Source organism: Odontesthes bonariensis, chromosome 1, assembly GCF_027942865.1.
Source record: "Odontesthes bonariensis isolate fOdoBon6 chromosome 1, fOdoBon6.hap1, whole genome shotgun sequence".
Lineage (NCBI taxonomy): Eukaryota > Metazoa > Chordata > Actinopteri > Atheriniformes > Atherinopsidae > Odontesthes > Odontesthes bonariensis.
Window position 1 is genome coordinate 14,733,502 of NC_134506.1, and position 18,948 is coordinate 14,752,449.

An 18,948-nucleotide genomic window follows, 5' to 3' on the forward strand; every position below is an offset into this window, starting at 1 on the left:
ATGAAGTGGCAAAAAAATAACTTTTTTAATTCATAAGATAAAATTGTGTATTTTGTGAAATTTTATGTTATTTGTGATATAATATATTTTTGTATTAGATAGATTGGTGTATATTTATATATACAGCATATAGGTGATATACTAAATTCGTAATGAATTAACATTATAAGACCCAGCTTGAGTTTTGAATGTATTTTGGCTTCAAATTTACTGTGCATAATTTCCTCAGCTCTGTGTAGCTACTCATCTATCCTGACTTATCTGATGGGAGTTGAGGAGTTTGGGGTATATTTAACATTTGTCTTGAACATACTACATCTAGATGTGAAGCAACAAACCATCTGAGCTAAATGTAAAAATAGCATCCTCCTCAGCAGAGCTGTAACATTCCCAGTATTGAATTACTCAACTTGTTCTCACTCCCAACTCGTCACATACTGCGCTCGGTCCGGAGGTCCGTGCATCAGTGTCAAGCTGCCGGGTACCCCTATAGTTTCATTTTTCAACGAGCAGGCTCGCAGTCGCCATTGTCAACTGAACTGATGAATTGCATTTGCAGCTATGTTAATAAACATTGTCAAAGCTTCTTGATATCACCATCTGGCATTTAAGGATCCTGCTCGAAACACTGTCGCACTGTGTGTAAATGCTGTCTGCAGTGCCGTTCATAAATACTGGTCAGCATTTAGAAACTCCTGTCAATGTTGCATTCACAAACAAACAAAAACAGTTGTGCAAAGTGGGGCTGGATCAATTCACTGTGTTGCTTGAAATATCCTCATCCTCTACTGATGGCATTATGACAACCTTTTTCTTTGAAAAGACATTTTAAATTTGCAAGTATTTTGGCCAGAACGCCCCTAGTTTAATTCGCTCTCTGTCGGCCATAGGTGCCAACAGCAATTGTTTTAACTTTAGCATTAACAACCTTTCATGCTGCATCCATCTGTTTACCCTGTTAAAGGTGGGGTCTGTGATGTTTTCTGGAGCATTTTTTATCATATTGTCTGAAAACCTCCTCACGACCCCATTGCACCCACTAAAATAGAATGTTTGGGAAAAAAACGAAATCTTTTAGTCCATTGTAGAGGATGTAGCAAGAGGAAATGTCTGACCAATAGAAGTAATGATGAGAGTTACTTCTATTGGATTCTGACACGCCAATCAACCGTCAGCCCCCCTCCCCCCTCCCCCCTGCGCGTTCACAGACTTGTGACTCGTTCATGTGTTTTGAAGGCGTGGTTTCGAGGGGTGGGCTGAAGGGAGAGGCAAGGTTGTGTATTTTCAAAAATATAGCTTGCAGGAACCGTTTTTCCAAGATCTCAGACCCCACCTTTAAGTACAGCTCAGTAATACCAGTTCCGTTGTCTCCCTTATAGTTGGCAATTGCTCTAACTCAACTGGCTTATGGTTTACATCCCTTCATGTGGTTGTTCCTCAGTAAATAGGTAATGATTTGTGGACTGTTGTTTAGATTTTCAAATTAATTTTTCTTGTGTCGACCACAAGACGAGTACCATCCAGTTCCATTAAATTTGAGGGAGGGCAGATGTCTCTATGATCAATGTCTCCAGTGCTCAGCCAATCAAACCAATCTATCTAGGTTGGGTAAATAGCTGGACAGGCCAGAGGGAAAAATATGTACATTTGATTTGAGGGTGAGTGTGGTGTGTCATTTATGATATATAACTGCTGACAAGTGTATCAATGAACCATGAAGTTTCAAGATTTTATAATATCTGCCACCTTTTTCATCATGACTGGTTTAGTTAAAAAGAAAAATGAACATTACATTTTATGTGACAGATGATGTGAGTTTGAGCATTAACTGAAGGCATACATAAGTGTGTAGGAAGTATGGACCTGGCATACTGTTTAGGTATTATATTACAGACTTTTCAAACGTGTGTACCTGTTGAACCAGGAATAGTAAAGAGAGAGATGTTTCTGCTGTTGGACAGTTATGGCTGAAATGTGACTGTCCTCGCTTGTTGGGAAAAAAAGGAGATAATGTTGAGGACAGAGAGATGGAGGGATGGAGTCAGTAAAGACCTGCACAACTGTTGGCAGTCACAGCCCTCTGTACACATCCCCCTGGCTGCCTTGAATATTGACCTTTGTATGAGCCGTGTTTCTCGCTCAAAGAGTGAACACTTCCGGACAAACACACACAACACATGCAGTCACAAGTGCACAAAAACATCTGCCTGTCATGCAAATGGCAGTCAACAAGATTTTAACAGTGCTTTTCATGCACTCATGCACACCCCTACACACATATATATATGCATGCAAGGCTGTCCCCTGAGAGGCAGATTTGACAGACACATCTGGTCGGTCACTTGTGGTGAAGGTACTTGCTGATGCTGAAACTGTAAAAAATCTTCACCTGTTCCTGCATAATCTCCTCTCTTTTTCTGACTGTGGCCAGATCACTTGTCCAACGTGTGTGTTTGTATTGAGAGAGATTCCTTCTGCCATATCAGTGCAGAATCTCATCCCAGTATTAAGTTTCTGTTTTGCTATGGCTGTGAGCAAAACACCCTGTGATGCCATTTAAACAAACAAATGTGGACATCAGGGATTCTGATGTGTCTTGTGGCTGCATCACAGGAGATATTAGCTACAGTGGTCTGTCTCTACAGCGTGTATTAACATAACAATCCCCACACACAAGTGATTTTGTGAAGTTTCAGGGAGCTTAAATATGAAATAGTGCATTGTTATATCCATATGTAGATAACTGAATTGCACACAGAGTTGTAAAAGGTTGAAATGTTTTTCTTATCATATTCAACCACTGAAGGTAAGCTTAAGATTTCTGGTTTAGAATATGTAACATGCTTGGCCTTACATTTATAAGAGGCTCATAAAAAAGTCTAATATCTTACATTATGCTAAAAGTGAAGAAAAAATATGCCCATATACTTAAGAGTGATCCTCGCCCTGTAGCACTGTATATTATTGCTGATGTGTTACACGTTGCATTGCAAGACAGATTGGCCAGGCAAGACAGTGTCTCCACCACATGATCAATATCTATCTCTGTCTCCCAGTTAAATGAAAAAAAGACAATCTTCTGCTAATGTATCTGCTTTATTACTCGTATTTATCACCAAGTGAGATGAAAAAGAAAAGGAGGGCGGGTAGCGGCAGCCTGGCGTGTTGAATATGAACACAGTGAGTCACACATAACAGCCTGTCAGCTACACACAGGGCAACCAAGCCTTCTCCCACCATATGTGGAAGTGTGGTTCTTGCATGAATATGGTAAAACAGACCAGATTTTCATCTCCTCAGTCCTGTATCTGCAGCGTGAATCCTGCTTCAGGAGTTTTGTGCTCCCCTACAGCCTTTCTTGACTGCCGCTTTAATTATTTATGAATCTGGTAATGGCTTGAGCAGAATGTATTGCAGAAGTGGACTTCATGCGCAGGGCGACAGGCGCGGTGGAAGGAGGGCAGCACCATATGTTGCAAAGTGGAGATAAAATTGGCTTTGTCTGAAATAAAGAGGCCTGGAGGGGAGAAGAAGCAGAGGAAGGGGGAAACCCTCCCCCTCATTTCCTCATCACCTCCAACAAAGCAAGGTATTAAAGAAACACCTGTGGTTTGAGCAATGAGAAATCCAGAGCTTTCCCTCCTCTTCTTCGCAACACTAACTCCCCCATCCTTCACTTATCTACCAACCCCCCCACCCCCCCCACCCCCCCCACCCCCGCTACCGCATCCCTCTCTGGCCTGAGGCATAATCTCTTCCCCAGACAAAAAAAAACAAAAGAAAGAGATGCTGACATGTAATAAACCAGGACTGATTCTGTTTGGGGCTGAGGCTGACTGTGGTTGCCACTGGAGCCTTTTTTGTGCCCTGCTTTTGGATCGCAGAATGGTAAGAATGGCTTAGTACTTCTACACCAGAAAGATGAGATTACTTTCTAACAGATGCCTGCTAATGAAGTGCTGACAGGCTGGGTGAAGGGCCAGGCAGAGCTACTGTATATGAGAAATGATTGAAAGAGAAGGGGAAAATAGATGGTGAAAAGACTGATGGAGCCAAGGCTGGGCAAATGTGTGTATGCGTGTGTGTGTGTGTGTGTGTGTGTGTGTGTGTGTGTGTGCTAGTCTATCTTAAGCTTCTGTTTTCCAACCTCAGAGCTTGTGCTATGCATGCACCATCACCAGGGGAACATATAGCTTTTAGCAAGCTACCCTGAGGTGGAAAAGACTGTTCAGTCTTCCTCTTTCTTGCTCTCTGTTCCTGTTTCATCTTTCTCCTTCGAAACATTTTGTTTTCTTTTGGAACCCCAGTGACACTTTTTTTTTCGAAGGAAGGTTTGTATCGAAGAAAATGTATTTTTTCTCTCTTCTTATGCTGCTGTTGTGGACATAAACCTTTTAAATCCAGAGCCGTGAATGCTGTCATAGAAACACATTACCTCTGTTTCCTGCCCTCCTCACTCAGGTTGTGTCATATTTTCAAGGCTGCAGATGAATAACAGATATCATTCACGATGACAACTTTATTTTTTTCTTTTCTTGTAACATTTCAGCTTTGTTTACAATGTCTATTGTTTCCCCCTGCAAGCAGATCTGAGCCGGATGACACACATCATAGACCACACGGTGGGCGATGAAACACAAGGACACACACAGTGGGGAAGTGTGGAGTTGGAGAGGTGGGGCGGCATGGGGTCTGGTGAGCTGTGTGACACAGCAGGTGGGAGAGTTGTTTCATGAAACAGGACGGATCTTTTGGAATAAGTTAGATGATTGGACATGCAGTTTATTGACTTAAAAAGGTAAAGAGGGCACACTGTAAGCACAGACTTTTTTTGTACTTTTCCTATTCTTGCCAGGTTTGCTCAATTTACAGCTCTCCAAGAAGCACATTATATGCCATAAGGTGGTTTCTGACACTGTCTCCCTCTCCTTCCTTTGTTCTTGGGAAATGAGCACCTCAGATCTGCTGCCTCCTCCTCTATTAGCGAACAAATGTACTGAGAAACAGCCATTTTGTTGAGAAGGCATTGCCTCCTGCTGCTCCAGATTACAGCTCATTAGTAGCAGCGTCAGAGTGGCAGCCCACACTATGACTCCCCTCTGATTCCCTCATTGTTTCCTTATATTCTGGAGTGGTGTGCCATAGTGAGAAACATGGCGGAGATGGGGCTACTGTATGCAGCTGAACTGTAGAGAACTGAGGGTTCACAGTTAGTCAGATCTGTATGTGAGGAAGTCACTTGAAGGAATGAAATGGCATTAAACTGAAGGAAATATATTTCATGAGTAATAAACTGACCCTCAGATAGCTATAAAGGCAGATGCTCACTTTGAATTGTGACAAACACAAAGTGTGTATATGTCTCGAACCATGACTTACAACTGAAAAATCCTCCAGTAAAATAGTGGAAGTTATGAGGAGGTTGCGGGGCTCACATACACAGGCAGTGGATGAATAGGCAACAGCTTTGCTGCTTGGCAGTTCAGCTCTTGTGCATCTGCTTACGTCTGTCTTTTGTCTTTTGTTTGCCAGAATAAAACACATTAAGATCACTTCTCTCAAAGTATCAGCTGTGCCAGGCAGTGCGTGGTAATTGCCTTGAATGGCTTTGTGTTTCAGCACATTCACATTCATTGTCTGTTTTTCTCGTTCTTCCTGTTTCAGAAAAGAAGTGGAACTTGGGCACATCCTTGTCACGTTCCAGTCTCCTTACTATCTTTGAAAAGGTTTTGGCAAATTTGGAGAAGGAAACAGATGCCAAATGCAGGATCTCTTTCTGAAGCTCTATTTTGGTATTTCTTGAAAATTAAGTTTTCTGTTCAGGATAGTAAATAGACTCAAAATGAGCCCATTATGACTACATTTCGGCTCGGGGTTGCTTAAAGCATTTATTTCTAATAAAATTTTAGAACTGCAGCATCATCTGACAAAATACCCATTCAAGAACATTAAAGACAATGTCTGTGCCATGAATTTAGCTATTATTAAATGTCCAATGATCCTCTTATTCAGAAGCATTTAAACGTCTTGAATATTTTCTCATTCAATCGGTCCACAGTGTTGCGACATGTAATACTTGGTCGATAACATAATTCCCCATCTGTGCATGTATATTGAGAGAAGGCCAGGGGTCCAGTTTCGAACGTAGCCGAAATGTAACTGTAGCTCGACTCAACTGTGCATGAAAATATAATGACTGTCCGTTAGTCTGGTGCTAATTCTCTTAAATTGAAGAAAATAACCTGTATTTCTCGAATTTAACAGAAAAACAGTTCTCCCAATGAACTGTGTTCACAGAGCAGCACAGTAAAGCAGTCTGTCAGTGGCTAACTCCTGAAATGCAAAACAGGACCACCAACCTCTTATATGGGCTTCACTGTACGTGTAGAGCGGCTCCTTAAGGGGTAGCCCTCCAACATTGCTATATGATTTGCATCCACTCTATCCTCTGAGGCCCCCTCAGACTGAACAATCCAAGATGATAACAGTCTTTTGGGCAACAACAACATAGAAGAGAAGACAGTATGCTTTTTTGTACGCCCACAAACACAACTCTGACCCATGTTGCAGCATTGCACAGTGCTGCCTGGAGCTGGTCTCCCTCCACCATCCCTACATGCCCTCTGACCTCATTGTGGCGGAACCCATGACAGCCGCTCCACAGTACTCTGAGGCGTAAAGTGTGCAATGCGTCATTACTGAGATTCACAATGTCAACAGACATCAAACCCAACAATGCCTTGATTAAAGTATTCTTACTGTCTTCGGGGGTTTGAAATGTGCTGTGTAGACTCCTTTCTTTACTGCAGGATACTGTATCCTGTATTCTTGATGAGCACAATCTATATGAAATTACATAAGAAGCTGAATTATTTCATTTAAATTTAGGTGGTGAAAAGGCACCAATAAATCTTCAGAATATGTGATTTCAATTTCTTTGCTTGTCCACTCACACCCAGGGGCTATAAAATATGCTGCTTGTGCCTCTGCTCTGTGGGTCACATTCATCTGTTAGAGGATGAATTATTCTTTTTCTCCTTCCTCTCTCGTTTCTCCACCCTTCGCTGACCACTCTTTCAGCACACAACCACAGCTTAGTTAACCCTCAAACGGCGAGCTTCGCCCTTGACCAGCTTTGGGATCAAACCCATTTTCAAGCTGCGCTCTGCAGCCTGCTTAATGCTGCGCACATGAAGCAAACAATTCCTCTAAATTTGTTTCTCCCGCAGTTGGAAAAAGCTGGGCAGTTACTGCTGGTGCAAGTTCAAATCATAGAAATCAGAGCTGAAGACCATCAAGAAGAGTCAAGCAGAAATGCTCTCAGTGGCACGCATTTTCCGTAGTTTTTTCTTTTTTTCCATCCAGTTTGAAAATATATCTGCCATGTAGTCTCTCTGAGCTTGTCTCTGGTTCCATCCCCAACCCCTAATCCATGGATGAGGCCCCATCATCTACACCGTGCACCAGCATTCCTGGGACACTCACTCCATCACATCTCACTTCTAAACAATACTGCCGTCATTTATCAAACTCGTCTATCTGTCTCCTCTGCCTGCATCATCTGCGACTGATGTTGAGTTTTGATAGGTCCCTGTCTTGGCCCATGCATTTGAGTGCACGCGCATGCAGACATGAACACTGTGTGTGGTAGATAGAGATGGATGCCCTGTGCATTTGAGCATTCAGAGAGAGTGAGTGTGTGTGACAGCCAGTCAATCAGCCTGTGATGAGAGGTAATCGCACCATGGACAGATCAATTAGTTATTTTCTCAGGAGAAAAAACGAGGAAAAACACCACTATTTTCCAGGAAAATGATTTGCATTTCAACACTCTTTCATCTCTCTCATCATTCATGTATGTTTATCTGTTATATTTTGCTCTCACCCCCATCAGTCCTCTTTCTTCTTTGTGTCTCCCTTTCTTCTTTGAATTTGTTTGTTTGGTTGTTTATCTCTGCTCATTTCTCCTAAAGCCTCTCTCATAGGGAAGGAGGTGGAGATCCAGCCGATCAACACTGAGTAATGGTAGAAGAGCCCGGCCTGTGAGCAATGAGAGCTCCACTTGGCTAGTTCATTTATACTGGAGCAAATGTGTGTATCTGAAAGCCATCAGAGGCATTGAAGATCTGGTTGGAGAATACACACATACAGAACAAGTACACCATAAAAACACTTTTGGAAATGTTATGTTTTAAATCAAATCAAATCAAATCAAATCAAATTTATTTATATAGCACATTTCATGTACAAACAATTCAAAGTGCTTTACATAAAATAAAAGCATTGCAGCAGGGAGTGTAAGAAGCATTAAAATACATAAAAGAATATAAAGAGAAACAAATAAAATCATTTAAATAAATTTAAAAACAAGCAACAGTCTAGATAAGTTAAAAGATATTTCATGCATAGACACATGAGAACAGAAATTTCTTTAACCTGGATTTAAAAATGTCTCCATTTGGTGAAAGTTTAATCTCCACTGGCAGTTTGTTCCACTTGTTGGCAGCATAACAGCTAAATGCTGCTTCTCCATGTTTAGTCTGGACTCTGGACTGGACCAGCTGACCTGAGTCCTTGGATCTAAGAGCTCTGCTAGGTTTATATTCTCTGAACATATCACAGATGTATTTTGGGCCTAAACCGTTCTGGGATTTGTAAACCATCAGCAGGCTTTTAAAATCTATTCTGTGACTGACTGGAAGCCAGTGTAAAGATTTTAAAACTGGTGTGATTTGTTCAGATCTCTTAGTCCGGGTTAAAACTCTAGCAACAGCGTTCTGGTTGAGCTGCAGATGTTTAATGCTCTTTTTGGGAAGTCCAGTTAAAAGAGCATTACAGCAATCGAGTCTACTGGAGATGAATGCATGGATGAGTTTCTCCAGGTCTTTTTGGGAGAGGAAACCTTTAATTCTGTTGATGTTTCTGAGATGGTAAAAAGCCTTGGTGACAGCTTTGATGTGGCTGCTGAAAGTCAGATCTGAGTCTATCAACACTCCGAGGTTATGATTGTAAGGTCCCAAGTCTCAAGATATTTACCAACGCTGACCCTCTTCTCTTTGCTCCCAAACAGAATGATCTCAGTTTTGTCTTCATTTAATTGTAGAAAATTCTCTCTCATCCAGGTGTTTATTTCCCTCCAGACACTGACACAGTACGTCTGCTGGGCTGCAGTCGTCCGGTGACAGAGACACATAAAGTTGTGTATCGTCTGCATAACTGTGATATTTGATTTTAAAATTCTGCAATATCTGACCCAAAGGGAGCATATACAAGTTAAACAGAAGAGGTCCAAGAATTGACCCCTGGGGGACTCCACAAGTCATGGCCACTCGCTCAGATTCATAGCTGCCAATTGCAACAAAATAACTCCGGCCTTCTAAGTAGGACCTGAACCAGTTAAGGACCGCTCCAGAAAGTCCAACCCAGTTTTCCAGCCTGTGCAACAGGATTCTGTGATCTACAGTATCAAACGCAGCGCTGAGGTCCAACAGAACCAGGACTGAAACATTACCAGAATCAGTATTCAACCTGATGTCGTTTAACACTTTTACCAGAGCTGTTTCAGTGCTGTGATGACGTCTGAAGCCTGATTGAAAGTTATCAAGACTTCCACTTTCATTCAGAAAGTCGTTGAGCTGGTTAAATACAACTTTCTCAATAATCTTAGATATAAAAGAGGCACGCATTTTCCGTAGTCTGTAGTTGTTCATCATAGAGGCGTCTAGAGTTCTCTTCTTTAGGAGTGGCTTAATGGCAGCTGTCTTTAGTGACTTGGGAAAAATGCCTGATGCCAGTGAGCTGTTAACTATTCGTAGGAGATCACTTTCTACTGAAGTAAAAACAGTTTTCGGATGGTATTATGTCCAGAGTATAAGTTGTTGATTTCAGATGCCCAACTGTTTCCTCTAGGATTTTTAAATTAACAATATTAAATTGTGACATAACGTCAGAGTTATTTCTAGGTTTTAGACACAGATTAGTTTTCTTGTTTGTCTGTGTTGCGTGAATGTTTTGTCTAATCGTTTAGACTTTTTGGCTAAAAACGTTGGCAAATTCGTTGCATGTCTCTGTGGAGAGGTCTGGGTTTGACTGTTTAGGAGGATTTGTGAGTTTTTCAACCATAGCAAACAGAGTTCGAGAATTGTTGACATTCTTATTAATCATTTCAGATAAATGCAGCTGTCTGGCCTTGCACAGCTCATTGTTATAACTACGCAGGCTTTCTTTGTACAGCTCAGAGTGAATCTGAAGCTTTGTTTTCCTCCATTTACGTTCAGCTTTCCTGCATTTTCTTTTCAGGTTTCTGACCGTAGTGGTGTTTCTCCATGGGAAACACCACTTTTTTTTTTTTTAAGTGAAAGCTTTACCCTCCTGAGGGGCAAATCTCTCTTTTTCTCTGCTTTGCTTTTAGACGTGAAGGACAAGCTAACATGTGACCTAACATGGGTGAAAAGTCATCTGATTGTAAAGCTCAATTTTTATGTTCTGCCGTCTTGTTTTATTGCTGCCTATTCAGCCAGTGTCAGCTCACATCAGCTGCTCAATATGTGGATTTAGGGTTGAGATGCATGTAGGTCATGTGTTGTTTTTTCTTCGTGTCTTTGCTTGCTGCAGTAGTAAACATTCCTTAAGCTTGCAGAAATATGGTCCAGTTTCAGCTCTCAGTGGAAATCGTTATGTACTCTTTCGCACCCATTTAGACTCGGATCTAAACAGTCCTTCTCACAACGATTTTACCTGAGAATCTTTATTTAAAGAAATGCCACCCTGCTGAGCGTCACACATGCACATTCACACGCATAGGAGACCCAGCTCTGAATTCTGTTTGGAAAGAGATACAATTAAAAGTTGCTCAACTCCTTGTGTGCTCCTTCCAGTATTGTGTAAGCTCACATGTCACAAAAGCATGATCAAACGCAAGGTGAAAAAGAACAAAATGGGCTATTACATTTTCAGTGTTCACAACTCAGAACTTTGAACTGAGTTTAATTTCTGAAAAGTTAACTGCTTTACAGTAATTTTTTTACATTTTTATAAATGAGCTGCAGAACTAGCTGTTAGCCCCATTTCTCAAACTAATGAATTACTATAGAATACTACACTGAGGTTACTTTTAAAAGGCTTAAAAACCTAAAGTGATTTTACATTTTACCACCCAAACAATGTAGTGTAAAATAGGATAACCTGAAAAAGAATAAATGTTCAGTGTCTTGCCCACTGACACTTTGACACGTGGAGGAGCTGGGGATCAAACTGTGGCTATTAGATGACCACTGTACTCTCTAGTCATCGCTTTCGCTAGCTTGTTAACCTGGCTAGATCATCATCTGAACATGGGAGATGCAATCTACTCTGGAGCTTTTGATGTGCAGAGTTTTGGTTCAAATTGCCTGTTGTCGTCTTGATGGTTTCCCAAACTCTAAAATTAGTATGAGACTACATTTAAATCTCATAAAGCTGATATATTTTATCTAATTTGATCTAATCTAGCCTAAATATGTTGCCCATATGATGTCAGGTATATTAACAAAGGCCGCATTACACTTCTGCACATGTGCTTACTAGTCAATGTAGAAAATGTACAGGTGTAGAACTTCCTCTAAGAGGAGTGCAGCTCTCATTAATACACCTGTAATTGTCCTATTTCAAGTCAAAATGTCTCCATAATATTGATATAGCCTTTTTGATATTCATATTGCACATTCCAGGAGTAATAAATTTTCATATGCTGTGCGGCAACAGATAGAAAATGACACTTGAATATGTTATCTGTGAAAGTTGGGAATCAAACTAGCAACCTTCCTCTTGACGGTTGAGCACTCTACATAGGCAAGGCAAGTTTATTTATAGAGCACAATTCGTCCACAAGGCAATTCAAAGTGCTTTACAGCTACATAAAATCACAATAAGGCAAATAAAATCATTCCATAAAACATAAAAAAATAATCATTAATTAATTTAATTAAAAGCGAAGAGTGCAAATAAAATACTTTCAATTGTCATATGTATAGATAAATAGAACAGTTTTCAGCCTGGATTTAAACATTGTCAGAGTTGAGGCCTGTCTCACATCTTCTGGAAGACTGTTCCAGATTTTAGGAGCATAAAACTGAAACGCAGCTTCACCTTGTTTAATCCTGACTCTGGGCCCCAGCAGGAGAGCCCTCCCTGAGGTTCTCAGAGTCCGAGGTGGTTCATATGGCTCTAACATGTCAGAGATGTACTTTGGCACTAGACCATGAAGAGACTTGTACAAAAGCAGAGCTGTTTTAAAGTCTATTCTCTGAGCGACAGGAAGCCAGTGCAGAGACCTGAGCACTGGACTAATATGGTCATATTTCCTGGTTCTAGTCAGGACTCGAGCAGCAGCGTTCTGGATGTACTGCAGCTGTCTTACAGCCCGTTTAGAGAGCCCAGTGAGCAGGCCGTTACAATAGTCTAACCTGCTGGAGACAAACGTATGGATTAGTCTTTCTAAAGCCCCTTTCACACTACCGAATAACCCGCGTTTAATTCGCGAATTTAGCGTGTCCGCTGTTGTGTTCACACTGCCGACCCGGGCTGCCGCGTCAACTCGACTCGCCTTTCGACCCGCGTCGGACCCTTGTCTTTTTGCCGAGCCGAGTTTGATGTGAACACAATCGACGCGGGTCGGACGTGGGCGTGACGTGAGGAGTTTAAAAGACAGAATGGACAGCTGATTCAGAACAACAGCGACAGGTGAGGACAAGTTTTACTCTGTTTTAGCCTACATCAAGTTGGAGACATTTTTTAATATAGCCAACTGGGGAGACAAGGAGGTCCACGAGCTCCTCAGCCCCCGAAGAGAGGACGTTATTTTCCGCCACATTTCGGGGACGGTGAAGGATGGACCTCTGCTGGAAGGGCTGGCGAGAAAGATGGGAGAGCGCGGTTTCCCACGTAGCAAGACGCACCGTAAAGTAACATCTCCATGAACTGCATTGCAAAAATGAGTTCTCAAGGTGTCCCGCCATCGTTTGTTTGAAAAATTTGATGCAGACAGGTGTATTTCACCCTACCTCCGACGCATGGCTTGTGCCTACGTCACTGACACGCCCAGCATTTTATGTGTTTCGTGTGACGCTCTGCCACTAGGCAACTCCCCCTGAACTCGGCTTCAGGCGACACGGGTCACCTAATACGCCAAGCGTTCACATTGCTCGACGCGGGTCGAAGGTGCAATTTGGACCCGCTAAGATAGCGGGTCGCAGTGTGAAAGGGGCTTAAATCTGGTTTAGACACTATTCCTTTGATTCTGGCAATATTTTTTAGATGGTAAAAAGCTGATAATGTTATCGATTTAATGTGGCTGTAAAAGTTCAGCTCTGAATCCAATATTACCCCTAGATTTCTAACCTGATAATTAGGTTTTAGAGAGAGAGTCTCAAGGTGACTGATAACATTTTCTCTTTGTTTCTGTGGGCCACAGATTTCAGTTTAGTCTGAGTTTAGCTGGAGAAAATTGTTTTGCATCCACACACTGATCTGTTCGATGCAGCGACACAGTGTATCTACAGGCCCTTGTTCTGCTGCTGTCAGTGACACGTATCTGAGTGTTAACTGCATAGTTGTGGTAGGACACATTATAGATGTGTATTAGCTGGCCTAATGGAAGCATGTCCAGATTGAACAGTAGGGGTCCCATGATTGACCCCTGGGAAACCCCACAGGTCATAGCCATTTGGTCTGAGATACAGTTACCAATTTCAACAAAATATTTCCTGTCCTCCAGATAGGATTTGAACCAGTTTAAAGCACTACTAGAGATTCCCACCCAGTCTTCCAACCTCTGTAATAAGATCGCATGGTCAACAGTGTCAAAGGCAGCACTTGGGTCAAGCAGAACTAAGAATGAGTCTTTGCCTACATCTGTATTCAAGCAGATATCGTTTGTTACCTTGATCAGAGCTGTCTCGGTGCTGTGGTGGGGCCTAAAGCCTGATTGGAAAGTATCAAAAGCATTGTTAGACAGGAGAAAGTCACTCAGCTGTTGGTATACAACTTTTTCTAGGACTTTGCCTAAGAATGGCAGGTTTGATATGTGCCGGTAGTTGTTCAGTACTGTGGCATCAAGATTGCTCTTCTTTAGAAGGGGCTTAATGACAGCAGTTTTTAAGGCCTTTGGAAATGTTCCAGTCTGAAGTGAGATGTTGACTAGATGAGCGAGTTGTGGTAACAAACTGCTCAGCACATACTTTAGAAATCTAGAGGGCAACTCATCAAGGCAGCATGTTGATGAACTCAGGCTGCAGATGATCTCTTTGACTGTTTTGTCAGTAACAGGTGTGAAATGTGTCAGCTCTAGGTGTCTAGCTGGCTGCAGAGTAGTTATTTGTGTTGTGGAAATGATTGCATTTTTAATGCCTTGAACTTTGTCATTAAAGAATATTACAAACTCATTACACTTGGATGTAGAAATTAGTTCTAAAGGCAGTGAAACTGGAGGGTTTGTTAATCTGTTTACTGTAGCAAACAGGACACGAGAGTTGTTGCTGCAGTTTTTGATGATTTCAGAAAAATAACTCTCCCTTGTTCTTCACAAGGTCTGGTTGAACACCCACAGCATTTCTTTGTAAATCTCATAATGAACCTGGAGCTTTGAGTTGCGCCATTTCCTTTTGGCGGAATACCTACATCCACCCCAAAATAATGGTTTGGATTCAAGATCATCCCAACACTGCATATTCCTGACAGTGCGGGTACGTGACAAGTAGATGGTGAGACCAGGCTTTTTTGGCTCACAAATGTTGAGATGGAAAACGCCAGCATTAGATTTAATTTGCTGTCATTGAGGTGCATTTTTAATACAGTTTAGTTTATTCTCTCTCACAAACAGTACAACAACACACATCTTGCAAATGAAAAGAACCAACACATCATCTCATTAAATACCACGCAGTATATGTCCTCCTGTTGTTGCACAGACATCTTCATTCCATCGGCCTAGCACACCTCATTCCTGTTTCCAGTCCATCTTCTGCGTGTTGACAGGCCCACCTGGTGTTTCTGTTGGCCAGATTCTGGATTATCCTGCATAACAATGGGCTAAAGGGTTGTTTGCATCAGTTCCACTCTCAGGCTATGAGGGACTGTTCTGCCTCTTGTCCTTCAGAGATGTGGATGTCCTCCCCGTTGTGCACACATGGATGCATGGCCGGCTCTGGGACGATGTTAACCCCAACACACACATTCAAACTGTTAATTAATGCGTCCTTGTGTTTATTGCTATCCAGTGGTCCACAAGGGAGTCAGTAGGATCTTTGCTTGTGTACATTAGCATTGGTAAGTTCATACATACCACCTCATTTGCACACTTAATAAGCACAGAGAGGGCAAAACGGATGATTTTTTTGTGATTGTTTAAAAGAATAAACCATATAATGAAAATGTCAGAATAGAGTAAAAGCCCAATTTCAGCATAAGTACATGCAAGTATGCACATATTCTGTGCTCAAGTGTCTTCTTTTTGTGTGTGTAAAACAGACACAGTCAGTCTTGTTCCACACACGGACCATAGTACTACGTGTTAGTATGACTTCTCTTTACATGTGCTGAGACATCTCCATTGGTTTAAGTGACACTGGTCTACATGGTCCTGAGGCATCCTGACAGACTCGTACTACATTGTATGATAATATACATATAGAACATTTTTCAGGTGGAATATACACTTGTCTCACGCTGCTTCTGTCAGAGTCATGACCCAACTGGAATAGACTGAAACCCATGAAATAGAGCCAGCCTCTTATTGTATGAACTTCGAACCAAATCTGCCACTTAAACTCGAAATGGAAGCTACAGAATGGTAAGAGGTGGAAGAGAGATACATCAAATAAGGTGAAACTACAAGCTAGAAAGAAGATACAGAGAGGAGCAATGCAGATATGTTGTGTATATACATGTAGTGCGTATTTGGTCCGGTTGGATTCTGATGAATACATAATGAAATGGTGTAAATGTCACATTTTGTTGGTCTGAGGTTGTATTTGCCTAGTTGTAAGACCTTTAAAGACCAGATGATTGTTTTTTCATTTTGTCTTGACATGTAAAGCCTCAAAATTAAAAGAAGGTGCACTTTCACATGACTGCATTTTCTTCTAAAATATCCAATCTCACATCACAATTAAAAAAAAAAGACTACACCAATATTTAGTCATGTTTAGCATTTAGTTCAAATTAGAGAACGACAGTGTTCTGGTTCACTACATAAATGTTCTATACGACATAAGACTGTGAATGTAAACTCTGGTCTTTGGTGCTAGAGTCGTACAGATTTCTACAAAATACATTAAAAATAGTAGAATCTCCTCACAAACCCTTTCACAGATGTCGCATGTAATGTAGACATACACTCAGCGCATGTCCTGATGCACACATCAGTTCCTTATATTGAGGCACTGGAGGATTGACGTATTCCTATGAGACCTGCTTGGAAATGCTAACTATCATTCAGCCCAACACCACTTGCAAAATGTGATTCTTTCCTAAAAAAAAAAAGATAATTAGCTTACCATAATCCTGTCAGTAATTGTGTTGCAAATAACAGATAATCCCAGATATGAACATAATTCCTAGGATACTGGGTTTTGGATGCCAACCAAAAAGTAAATAGCAGCACCTTCTGAAAAAAACAAAAAAGAAGCTGTTCATGAAAAAAAGGATTACTTCCACATCAGGATCATAAACACTCCTTAAAATCCACGATGGACTCCTCAAGAGGCACAGGCTGACATTTATATCATGGCCCACAGTCCTCAGATCTAATTTTTTATAGTGATGTTTTTTTTTTACAACTATAAAAGATTAAAAAGAAATCTTGCTTCAAAATTATGTCAATTGTATCTTTAACTTTACTTTTTGGAAATCCAGTCATCCTCTTCTGGCGTAGTTATCCGCAGTATCAGAAATGTTGTTTAGGGGCTGCCTGATTTTTTTTTTTTACATGCCCCTACAGTGACAACTGCTGCTTGTGAGAGATACACTCTGTTGTGTGCTCTTTTGCAAGGGGAAACAATGCAGCACCACGTTGTAGAATCAAAGATGTACCTCGTGCTGCTTTCACAGATAGAGCTACCATGCAAAAAGTAAAATGAATTACTCTTCCATCAAATAGCAATTTGAAAAGAAACTTTATGGAAAAAAAAGAACCTTTTATGTGAGTGGATTGGATTGAAGTTGGAGCTGCCGGTATTGATAATCAGCCTTTCCCCATGTCATTGTGGCATCAAGAGGGACCAGCTTGTGGCCAGATGCCATGGGAAGACACTATTTCTCATTTGTTATTCACACACGGGCTAGAAACTGCAGGAATTAGAGGTTAATTATCATGGAGAAATTTTGGGAGGGAAATGAGAGGGAGAGGCAAACAAATGGAGGAGTGTGGCAGAGAAAGTTCATTTTCATTGCTGCTCTTACTGTGTTGTGCTGCAGCTGGTGATGAATGACAGAGAGAGAGCTCTCAGCTGGAGGAGGGTAGCAAATGGAATTGTACTGCATCAGCCTAAAGATTCACGAGCAGCACACGCTAGGTTACCATTATTCTCTCTAAATGCCATGCCTTGTTAAGGACATCCTGCCTCATACACAGTAGGCTGGAAATAGCCCTTCCAAAAAGATTTGGATTTCATATCGTCTGCTTGGACTATTGTTTTTGACTCATTGTGAACTTAGGGGCACAGAAGGGGAGGATGTTGTTTCTGCTTCTCAACTCTTTTTTTTCCCCAGCAAAATGGCCCAAAAATATTGTTTTATCAGGAAAGAGAGTTTTAAACTTGATGATGTAAGTCATTTATAGCAGATGGGTTTGATGCGGTTTATAATGACAAATAGTGCGAGTACATAATGGGGAGGTGTAAAGAAAACGTGGGAAGTATGCAGTGTGTTGAAACAGTTGATGTAATTTGACACTGATTATGTTCAGCAGTGCGTGAGACCATCCAAGATGAGGATACCTTCATATATTGCTTTCTTCCCGATTCCTGTTGTTGCATCCTTCAGGGCACCGCTCAAGTGCACCCTTCAACTGACCACAGCGCTTTCCTCAACAGGGTTTATAGTCATATTGATTCACAGTTGTATTTACTGTTTTCACTGCTGACATTATGCACTGTTCGGCTAAATCAAAGCGCACAGGCTGAGTGGATAAAGTCATCATATATAGTAGCATTGATTATTCACATTAGATTTCTCCCTTTCAGTCTCACACCCTCCCGTCCTACATCCTACGTCTGCCTCTCCAGTTGAATGAGTTGTGGCTGGTGGCCGAGTTATGATCGGCAGATCATTATCCTGCACTGCGTATGCCAAGTCAGCCGTCCTTACAGGCAAGGACAGAGAAGGCAGAGAATGAGGCTTAAAGCAAGAATGAGAAAAGGAAAACAAAGACTTTAGTTATCATAAAGGATAAATTCAATTTTGTCTCTGGGTGGCTCACATGATGTCTAGGTATTTCCCATCCCCCATGCTGCGCTATTTTCTTCATTTTCTGTCTGCAGCTAACTTCTTTAGAGGATATTATAGTCCCCTTGCTATCAGGAGAGCCCATTACTCCATCGACAAAGCTTTTTCCATGGAGGTATAGATTTACCTCACTTCCACTTTTTGTGCGTGCATGCGTGCGTGTCCATGATAATGTAATCAGAAACCATATTGTGCAGGATAACACCTGCAACCGTTTGAATCTTCATTGGCTAGTATATAAGCTCAAGACAGTGACATAAGATTAACGTCAAAATGAGAAGTCGACCTCTTATGCTTGAATAATCTAATTGTAGGAATACTTCTTCTTAACTCTATATCTGTTGGCAGTTCTGCAAAATAAGATGTTACATTCAATGGCAACATTTGTTTTTTAATATATAGTGCCAAAGTTTTACTGGGGTTTCTTTCTACAATATCTAGGCATAGCAACTTAAGCAATTAAAACAG